This window comes from Ixodes scapularis, unplaced genomic scaffold (genome assembly GCF_016920785.2).
Source record: "Ixodes scapularis isolate PalLabHiFi unplaced genomic scaffold, ASM1692078v2 ptg000925l_1__unscaffolded, whole genome shotgun sequence".
NCBI lineage: Eukaryota > Metazoa > Arthropoda > Arachnida > Ixodida > Ixodidae > Ixodes > Ixodes scapularis.
In genome coordinates, this window is record NW_024610070.1 from 706822 (window position 1) to 715174 (window position 8353).

The following is an 8353-nucleotide window of genomic DNA, read 5'->3' on the forward strand; positions in this document are numbered from 1 at the left end:
CTGTCAGGATTTGCATAGCGATTTTCTACAATCTAAATAATTATTTAGGTTTTCCGAGATTGTTGAATTATTGGTTTTATTTCTACCAAGACATGTTTAATTAGATGCCATTGGCTCCAAGTTACTATAATTGGCAATAAGCATTAATTTTTAATGAGATTGGCTTGAGATTGATCTAAATGACTAGAAGTGATTATTATTGATAATTATGTGATTGTTTTGTTTGTTTACAGGTATGAACGGCTCCAAGTAGCTTTTGTCGGTTATGGGCATCCTCTTAGACCAGATTGACCTTAAATGGCTGCCAATGGCTATTGATGAGATAATTAACAATTATCGATTTCAGTGTTGGTGAATGAGTATGTTTTAAACTGGCTAATATTGGCTATCAGCATCCAGTTTTGCTATACATTTGCTGGAAATGGCTTTAAAGAACCTCTGACACACCAAAAAAAAATATTTTTCATGCTAGGCGTTGAAATAGCATGTCAGGACATTACAAAAAAATTGTTTCACTATAGAGTTGCCGTAGTGTTTTTTTTATAAAAATAGAAATAGGAGGCCGAATTCAAAGTTCCCGCCAGTGCACTGTGACGTAGCAGTGTACCGCAAGGTGTCGGGGCGGTCAGAAGGGAGGCATCGACCTACGTCACTAAAAGTGGGTTCGCAGGAAGTCACGGGAGTTTCACTTCTCGTGCTCTCCGTGACCGTGCCTAAGACTTTTTTTTTTCTGCTCTTTGTACGAGTGATAGTAGAAAACGAAGTTTCAGTTGCACTAGCTCTTTATCGCTGTACCGTTGGTTAGTTTGCGTGCTGTAAAAGTTGAGGACGAACAGTCAGTAAGGTCAATGATGAAGGAGAGGAAGAAGAAGTGCGATCGAAGCAACCTGTTCTTTCTACCATTCGGCAAGCTTTTCAGCATTTATACCCATTAGTGATAGTTAATCGGTATACCACTACCGGCCGCTGTGGCGATGACATCTGTCATCAGCCCCGCTGGCGCTGTACCGCAAGAACATGCCTCCTCAACAATTCTACGCACCTCCCAACCTGTGGTAATACCAACCGCAGTATCCCATGACTCGGGTTCAAGCCTTGCCCAGACAAGTGACACACCTTCGAGAAAACGGCGCGCTGATGAATATCAAGAGCCACCTGCTCAAACTATGAAACATCAGCAGTCCATCACCGATGAGGAGGCACCTTTCACTGAGGTGATTTACAAGAAGACTCGCAAGGCTGGCATTCCGGTGTTGTTCAAACTCAATGATCCATCCCAGTCGTTCTGGAAGGTCAACCCTAATAGGTTGGCGCAAGAAATCGTCGCAACATCCCAAGAGAAAGTCCTGTCTCAACGCATTGTCAAAAATGGAGGACTAACTGTCACTGTGGCGTCCGCCGAAGCAGCGAATAATTTGCTAAAACTAAACGCCCTCGCGGGAATCAAGGTGGATGTCGTTGTACCACAGTCGTACTCGAAAAATCTGGGGAAAATCTGGGGTGTGCCACTTGACTACAGTGATGATCAACTCGGTGAATACCTACGAGACGACGGAGTCATTTCTGCACAACGACAAATGAAGTTCACACGACGGGAAGATGGTCCCGTAACAAAACATCCACTGACAACAGTAATCCTTAAATTCCGTGAAGACCTACAACTACCTGCACGAATCAAACTAGGATTCCACAGTTTCCCCGTGCAAGAACACTGCGAGGCACCAACTCAATGTTACAACTGCCAACGATATGGCCACCTGGCTCCCGACTGCCGCAGCTCCCGTCGCTGCAAGATCTGCGCAGGTCCTCATCACCACAAAGAATGCCCGACACCACGTGAACCGCAATGCGCAAACTGCGGTTCGCGCCATATATCAACCTATGCAGGCTGTATACGAAAACAGGCGGCGCATGCTGCTAAGAAAAGCGAGCTTTTCTATGGCAAACCTACTCCACGGAAAGCTCCAGCTCCTAATCCGGATGTTATCAAGGCAAGTGACAGAATGACCACGCAAAATAAAGCATCACGGCCCACCTTTTCCGACGTTCTGCAAGGAATTCCAAGCGGCAACAACACAACACCAACAGATCACAAGACAAGACAAGGAACTTCCCACGTCATACCACCAAACCCAAAAGCCACTGCAGACACCCAAGAGGAAGTACGTTCCCGTGTGGATAATCGACGCCGTACTAGTTTTAGAACCGCGCATCACATTGTGTCTGCCCATCCAGATCAAGAAAGCAGTGCAAAAGGCATCCTTTACATGTTTCTACCTCTCATGATGGAAGTCATAAAAGAAATTATCAAAGAATACCCGAAAATCGGTTCCAAATCATCCATCAAAGCTCTGTTCGCCATGGAACCACTTCTCAACGGCATTCAATGACTCATCTAACTGAGGTATACGCCACTTCCTTTTTATTACAATGGAATGCACGTCACCTAATGCCAAAACGCAGCGATTTCAAGGATTTTGTCAGTCGCTTCAAATTCTCGGTTTTAGCTATCTGTGAAGGCCACGTATCCGAACAATTTCGCCTGCCTGATTACGTGCTATATCCCTCAAACGCTCAGCTCCGTTCCTCAAGAGTAATGTTAGGTATAAGATCCGATCTTTCATCAGTAGAAGTTATGAGCGACATTGATAGTTCTGGAGAATATGTTGCTTGTAAGGTACGCATTCGTGGCCTGGTACTTAATATTGTTTGCGTATATATACCACCAGGAAGTGCAACAGACTTACAACGCCTAGAATGTCTCATTGCTTCTTTGGATGCACCTTACATACTGTGTGGAGACTTCAATGCACATAGTCCAACCTGGGGCAGCTCTCATACATCAAAGAGAGGATCAATGTTAGACTCAATACTCATTTCAAACAACCTTTGCGTTCTAAACGACGGATCTCCGACATTCCTTAAAGGAGACGGATACACTAGTTGCTTGGACTTGACCATTTGCTCTGCAGGCTTGGTAGCTCAGGCCAATTGGTATACCGACTGCGACACCAGGGGAAGCGATCATCTACCTATCTATATAAGTCACAGAAAATTACATCGATTTGTGAAACATAGACATAGTTTTAACTGACTGGTCCAAGTTTCGTGCACTGAACGCTGACTCAATGACAAATTTGAAGACACTAGATGACTTCGTTTCTGGGATAAAAATTAACCTTGAGAAATCATCACAAACGTTAAAAGTCCCTCAAGGACATTTAGGGGTGGATCCTGAGTACCAGAAATTGCGTGCTCAACGCCGACAGGCGAATTCAGACGAAAACAAAACACGAGCTCGAATATTTGGGAAAACGCCGATAGAAGAGTCTTTGGGATTCAATATTACCGAACACCCCGAAAATACAAGCATGGCGTATAGTTCGCTCATTAAAATCGCCGGTGTTACAACGCCAACCATTGCGCGCGCTGGCACTTCATCGAGGTGTTAGCGATATGAATATAGCAGAAGAATTTTGCAGAGCAGTGACGCAACACGTTCCTACAGCGATAGCAAACACGGATCAGAAAACCCCATCCCCGCGGCTATCAGCAGCTTACAACCATATCATACATCTGCCATTTAACAAAAGTGAACTGAAATGGGCATTGAGAAAGCTCAGGCGAAAAAGTGCCCCAGGACCTGATGGTATCACTCCGGCTGCACTAACGAATACTGGGAAGCACGCAATGTCCTTTTTTACTGGATATGTTAACCAATGCTGGGCTAGTGGTTGTATACCCCTCGTCTGGAAAGAAGCAATTTTAGTGCCTGTTTTAAAACCTGGAAAATCCCCTCTAAGCATCTCATCTTTTCGTCCAGTGAGCCTCACCAGCGTGCTGATGAAGACGATGGAACATATGGTCTTACAGCGACTAAATTGGTGGTTAGATTCCAGTGGAATATTGCCGTTCCAAATGACCGGTTTTAGGCGGAATATGTCAGCTATGGATTCTGTACTCGATCTCGTGACCTGTGCAGAACACGAACGCAGCATTCACAAAATCACAGTAGCAGTGTTTGTAGACATTCAGCGGGCATTCGACACTGTTAGCCACTGCCATGTTATCGAACAGCTTCAGCGACTAGAAGTAGGTGACCACCTAGTGAACTGGATGAGTGATTTCCTCCATGATCGATCGGTGTACGCACGGACGCCCAACGGTTTTACATCAAAGCACTATGTTTCACAAGGAGTTCCTCAAGGAAGCGTATTAAGTCCCACATTATTTACCCTTGTATTGACAGAACTTCCTGGTCTATTACCAGATAATGTATCAATTTCCATGTATGCTGATGACATATCTATTTGGTCATCAGATGCTAATCCCAGTGCAATTCAGACTCGTCTCCAAGACTTCACTTTTAATAATTGAACAATTTCTCATTGAACGAGGTTGTCGATCTCTACTGAGAAATCTGCGGTCCTTCCATTTACACGACGAAGACTCAATAACCTTGAACTCACGCTTGGAGGGAAACCTTTGCCTTTGGTGAAGGCTCATCGTTTCCTAGGGATGTACATAGACCGAAACCTGTCTTGGACAGCTCATGTAAAATATTTAGAAAGAAAGATAGCGCCATACATCAATATCTTACGCTGCTGCTCTGGAACCAGATGGGGTGGCTCTTCGAAAGCACTTTTAACTCTCCATGGAGCACTCGTTACACAGTCCCTTTCGTATTCACTTCCAGCATTATGTGGGCTCTCCGGGACTCTTGAAACGCGACTCAAACATCTGATAGCCCGCAGCCTCCGAATCTGCTTGGGAGTACCAAGAGCCGCAGCAAGCTCCTTGGTGGTTGCAGAAGCTCACGCCCTCAGAATACCGATTCTACGTGAACGGGAAACTCTCCGACATTTCATTCGCCTTCTTACGCGACATCATGATCACCCACTCGTTGGAACTATCCGCCGTAGGACATTTTCCAGTGTACATAAGGTAATAATGGCTAATGCAGATATAATTCCCGCAAACTTCGCACTCCCATATGAACCTCCAGCTGCGCTTTGGACATTTTACTCTGCAAATATTTCTACATCAGTACCTGGAGTTGGGAAAAAATCGACTTTAAACCAAACCACGTTGAAGCAAATGACACTTTCAGTGCTTTCTGAAGCCCCAGATGACGTTACTGCGGTCTACACGGATGGGTCAACAAGCCATTTATCATCTACAGCAGCGTTTATAATTCCCTCTTTAAATATAGAGAAAAGCTTCTTACTTTCACACAAGACAAGCTCAACTAACACAGAACTATTTGCTATTTTGCAAGCGGTTCTCTACTTTACTCAGAAAACAAGTATTACCAGTTGGACTCTCTACACGGATTCAATGAGCGCACTCAACATGATAAAATACATATCACCAACAAGTTCATCTATTGCCATAAATATTTGTTTCCACCTTTCGAGAGCTATTGAAACTGGACATAAAATTAATTTTCAATGGACCCCTGCACATTGTGGCATTCAGGGAAATGAAGCGGCCGATCGGGCAGCCAAAAATGCCCACAATATAAATACCAAGACTGCAATTACTTTCACGAAAGGAGACACATTAAACCTGCTCAGAAGGACATCAAGGCAAAGATCCGAGGCTACTTGTTATAAAGACGCTCCTCAGAACTCCCACCTCGAACGGATCGACCCTAACTTAAAATTTTGGATGCCAAGACACATTTCAAGAGCTTCTGAAACATTGATACACAGACTTGGATTAGGTGTTCCTTTTGGACAACATTTCCTACATCGAATTCGACAAGTTACCTCCCCTTTGTGCCCCACATGTGACGAAATAGACGACGCAGAACACGTACTAATCAACTGCCGAAGATACACAGATGAACGAGACCATCTTCGAGAACAAATGTCTACTATCGATAACCGCCCATTATCCCTCACAACACTCCTTGGTCCATGGAACACACGAAGGACACAACAAACTGTGATCGGGTATCTTGTAGATTATCTGGAGGACACAAAATTAAGTGAGAGCTATTGACAACAACAAATCTCATGTAGTGTACGCTACTGGCATGCCGTCGCTGTGCTGCGGCCTATTTTTGAAAGGGACAGGACACCGTTCTAAAGGCTGCCGGTCCGAGGACCAGGTGGATACCTCCTCATAGTGAGGACGGTTACTTAGTCCAAGGACGGTGCCTCCCACCAGGGATGGTCGTACGTATTGTGACGTCGGGTTTTCGATATTGTAAATGTGTAATTGATTATTTTATTGCATATATATTTATGTATGTACATAATCTTTTTCTCTTTTTTTTGTCAAATTTATATGCTGCTTATAATTTCAATCAATGGTCTGGAGTAGCCGGCGCTGATCCTGCAGCTGCTAAAATCTCCACTTTGAACGTTTTGTTTTAATAAAGATCTATTCTCTCTCTCTCTCTCTCAATGATGAAAGCGTTGCGAGTACAAGCCAGTGTACGAGTGCATGCCATCAGTCCGATGATACAGAGCTATACTGGGCACAAAAAAAAATCTATTAAGTTTTGAAAAAAAAAATTTTAGAACGCTCGCACAAATTAGGATTGCTTGCGTACGACTCGCCCAATTTCATTGCTGAAGGTTCAGACACCGAGGTCGTCGAATCGTTGTATACTCTCCAGGCTGAAGATGCCTGCCGTCTCTCGGAAATGCATGCAGTGTGATCTCTTCTTTAGTTGCTGAAATACCGGGACAGTCCCTTACACAGCACCTTCTAGGCATTGTAGTTAATCACGTCAATTCACTGACTTCTCTTCTTTCTACCTTTAGAGCAACATTAAGCGATGAAAAGCAAATAAAAGAAACCTTGTCTGTTGGATCGCTCGTGGAGGTGCGAAGAATAACAAAAATATTTAAAAAATATTACACGCGCTCCCAGGAGGGATACAACTCACGTGACTTCCGCCGATGCCTCCCTTCTGACCGCCCCAACACCTTGCGGTACACTGTTACGTCACAGTGCACTTGCGGGGACTTTGAATTGGGCCTCGTATTTCTATTTTTATAAAAAAAACTACTCCCCTCTATAGTGAAACAATTTTTTTGTAATGTCCTGACGTGACATTTCAACGCCTAGCATGAAAAAAAAATTTTTTTTTTGGCGTGTCAGAGGCTTTTTAATGAGTATAGAAAACTTTGAGCTATTTCTGCTTATGAACCATGGAATCGCTCCAGGTGGCTATTGTTGGCTATTACAATGTATTTCTGACCAGATTGGCTTCAAATGGTGGCTATTAGTCAATATAATAGTCATCATCTGCTATTTGAGTGTTCATGAATGAGAATGGCTTCAAGTGACTATTATTGGCTGTAAACACATACTTTAATTAGTCCGGCTTCAAACTGCTACAAAAGGCTATAATTAGCTAACTATTGCTTGAGTGACTGGTGAAGGCGAGCGGGTTGAACATGAATACATAAAATTGAAAGAATAAAACCTGTGCTTGTCCTCCGTGTTTTATTCTTTCAATTTTATGTATTGATTGAGCTATTTTTATATTCACGAAACTTTGAGGCTATTTCTGTTTATGAACTGGAATGGCTTTAAGTGGATATTGTGGGCTATTAGTATTTACATTTGACCAGACTGATTTTATATGGCTACTGATTGCTCTTGACGCGATAATTGACAATTATGTGTTATTCAGGTGCTTAAAAATGAGAATGGCTCCAAACGGCTATTATTGGCTTATGCATCTTATTTTAGAAAAATTTGATTGAAATGACAACAAATGACTATTAGTGACTACTGTTGATAGTTATGAGGGATTCTTGTGTTTACAAACGGGAATGACTTAAACTTCCTATTGTCGGCTATTGGCCTCTGTTCCTGACCAGATTGGCTTCAAATGACTAGCAATAGCTACTAGTAAGTATAGTTGACTATTTAGCGTTATTTCAGTGGTTAGGAATGAAAACGGCTACAAGTGGCTATTATTGGCTAGCGTTAATAGTTATGAGCAATTTTTGTGTTTACCAACTGGAATAACATTTTAGTGGCTATTGCTGCCTATTCGCATCTATTTCAGAGTAGATTGGCCTCAAATGGCTTGCAGTGGCTATTAGGGAATATAATTGACAATTCCGCGCTATTTCAGTTTTTATGAATGAAAATGGCTAAAAGTGTCTATTCTTGGCTATAAGCATTTACTCCTATTTGATTGGCTTCATATTGCCAGAAATTTCTATTAGAGACTAGCGTTAATAGTTATGAGCGATTTTAGAGCGCAGCCCTTAGGTGCCCGTTTCTGGCTAGAGGGGCGTCGTCGTCGTCGTCGCCGTTAGTGCGCGTTGCATTATGGAACGTTTCCCATAATGACGTCAAACGTGACGTCCCGTGTGAGGTC

General features: G+C 43.1%; 1 pseudogene; it reads right to left on the reverse strand.

The window, feature by feature from the left end:
* Positions 1-3557: 3557 nt before the first annotated feature.
* LOC120842107 lies at positions 3558-4031 on the reverse strand (annotated as a pseudogene).
* Positions 4032-8353: the final 4322 nt, after the last annotated feature.